The following is a 2740-nucleotide window of genomic DNA, read 5'->3' on the forward strand; positions in this document are numbered from 1 at the left end:
GCAAAGATGATCAAGAGAACTCTCTCTTGATTCAGGTGCCAAGCATATCCCTTTCCTCCACTCTGCGCTTCAGAGGCTGAGAAGGGGCAGGTGGGCTCATGGAAAAGGTATCAGACGTCGTCCTCTGAAAGCTCACTTTCCTGTAGGGTCTCCAGAGGCACCTTACCCCCAAGACCCTTCTCCATCCCCTCTGCTGGCAATGAAATGGGTGAGAGCGGCCGGCCGGCCGGGGATCTCCCTGTTCTGACCAGAATCATGGGACTCTGACTCACAGCCGCCCAGGCCACCTGACCACAGCAAGCAGAGAGGGCCCTGCCAGGGGGTTCCCCAGCCACCGCCTTGTTTACCTCCCTAAGCTGGCCTGGAAACTGGGGAAAGGGCCTGAGCTGCTGTAGGCAGCAGGGCATGCTGGCCTGGCCTGAAACCCAGAGGCAAGAGTCTCTATGTCAACTTCCTCAGGGCCCCATTTCCTGACAGTTCTTTCTCCCAGTGATGATAAAGCAAAGGAGTTCCTGGTTGTTCCCTATTGGCTCAGATGTCCGGTAGGAAGCTTGGCCTGCTCGAAGCTCTCAGGCCACTAGGTTGCTGAGTCATGCTGGACCAGCACCTGCCTCTGCCCAGCTCCAGGGTCCTGGTACCCCAGGATTTACCCGCACTAACAGAGGGTCCTGTAGGTTAAGGATGTTTTCCTGAGCTAACAGCTTGATGGAGGGGAACCTAAGACATTTTTCCTTCAGGTAGGGAGCATAACTGTGAACCGCCTAGTCCCAGGGAAAAATCAGTCACACCTGTGTGACATCCCTCCCTTGCTTCTGAGTCTTCCCAGCCTTTGAAGTTTTTCTGCTCCCACAAACCCAGCTCCTAGAGAGGCCCAGGGAGAAGATGGGAATCAGAACATGAGTTCTAGGAAGCTGGTCCAGAGAGCCTGCCTCTGGACTCCAGTCTGTCCAGCACGCCCCTCTACCATGAGTTTGACTCAGAAGGTCTGAGCCCTACTGACAGGGCCATGCCTGGAGGCATGTGACACTCCTCTGTAGCCTGCATCCTTCCCACAGTTGAGCTCCATAGCCTGTATCCTCCCTGCAGCTGGTTTCCTGCTAAGAGCTCATTTGATTTTTATTCTTTAGTTTGTTTTTTGAAAGTCCAAAGCTACAGAGAAACCCTGTCTCAAAAAACAAAACAAAACAAAACAAAACAAAAAAAACAAAAAAAGGGGCTGGAGAGATAGCTCAGTGGTTAAGAGCATTGCCTGCTCTTCCAAAGGTCCTGAGTTCAATTCCTGGCAACTACATGGTGGCTCACAACCATCTGTAATGAGGTGCCCTCTTCTGGCCTGCAGACATCCATACAGACAGAATATTGTATACATAATAAATAAATAAATAAATAAATATTTTTTTAAAAAATAAGAAAAGAAAGAAAGTTGCTACGCAAGCCTGGCCTAGCCTTGAATTAGAACCCCTCCTGACTCAGCTTCCCAGATGCTGGTTACAGATGTGTTGCATCATGCCCAGCTAACAGGTCACTTTTGCCCCACAAAGCAGCATTTCCTAGTTTGGCTTTTGTATCAAGGGTTGAATCTCAGATAAAACACATACTTGGTGTTTTGTCATTGAGCTGTATCACTATGCACCAAATTCCCCACCAAATTCCCCTGAGGTGTAATCCCCATTAAGATAAATCCCCATGAACTGTATCCCTACCAAACTCTATAGCCAACCTTTTGTTTAATTTTTTATTTTATTTTTACTTTATTTATTTTTGAGAGCGGGCCTCATGTAGCCAAGGCTGGCTTTGAATTTCTGAACCCCTTGCCTCTAACTCCCAAATGTTAGGACCACTTTCTATTTTGAGACACTTTCACCAAGCTGCTCAGACAGACCTTGAGCTTGGTATCCTCCTGCCTCAGCACCTCAAACAGCTGGGATTACAAACCTGTGGCACAGGACTGGCTAAGGCTGGTATTTTGGTTCCTAGTTGGAAGGCAGGTAGGCTGTCGTCTTTGTCTATGAGGCCAATAAGCCCTGATATGCCCACCCCCACCCCACGATTAGAGTCTCAATCAATCTCTCTCTCGGTCTCTCTCTCTCTGGGCTGTTTGGAATCTTTATGGTTTCAATGAACAGGTTGGGACTGACCACTGATGCTTCACAAGTCCTGGCCAGCCTCCTACAGGGTGGGATTGTGGGAAGTCGTCCCAGTGCTTGTCTAACACCTCCCAATTTGATCCTTGTTAAATTGAGTCAGGCCTAACGGGGTGATATGCCTTTATCCAGTTAGGGGCTGGCCAAGGAGGATGTAGGGGTGAGAAAGTGGGGGAGGGGTGCAGGGGGCGCTACCACCTGGGACACTGAGCTTGGGAAGGTCGGGACAGCATCTTGTGAACCAGCTTGTTTGGCCTCCTGACAGTAAATACCTGTGTCCTCCTCCTTTCTGTGCTGGCCATCCCCCCTCAGCTTGGGGACTACGCTGCTGAGTCATAGGCAGGCCCAAGCCTGGGACGCACCTAGGCTAGGATCCTTACCGGAATTTTCCCCAACAAGTGGAAGCTGAGGAGGGTCTTTTGGGGTGACCTTAGTCTTGGAAGGGAGAAAAAGGAGCTGGCAGCGAGAGCGCCCCTCCTATACCTGATAGGGACCCTGTCAAGGGGGCTCCCGAGCCGCAGTCCCACCAGCCTGAAGGGGCGGGGCGCAGAGAGTCCCCGCCCCATGTAAGGCGGGGCTCCCGTTTTCTCCATAAA

The sequence above is a fragment of the Microtus pennsylvanicus genome, chromosome 11 (assembly GCF_037038515.1).
Source record: "Microtus pennsylvanicus isolate mMicPen1 chromosome 11, mMicPen1.hap1, whole genome shotgun sequence".
Taxonomy (NCBI): Eukaryota; Metazoa; Chordata; class Mammalia; order Rodentia; family Cricetidae; genus Microtus; species Microtus pennsylvanicus.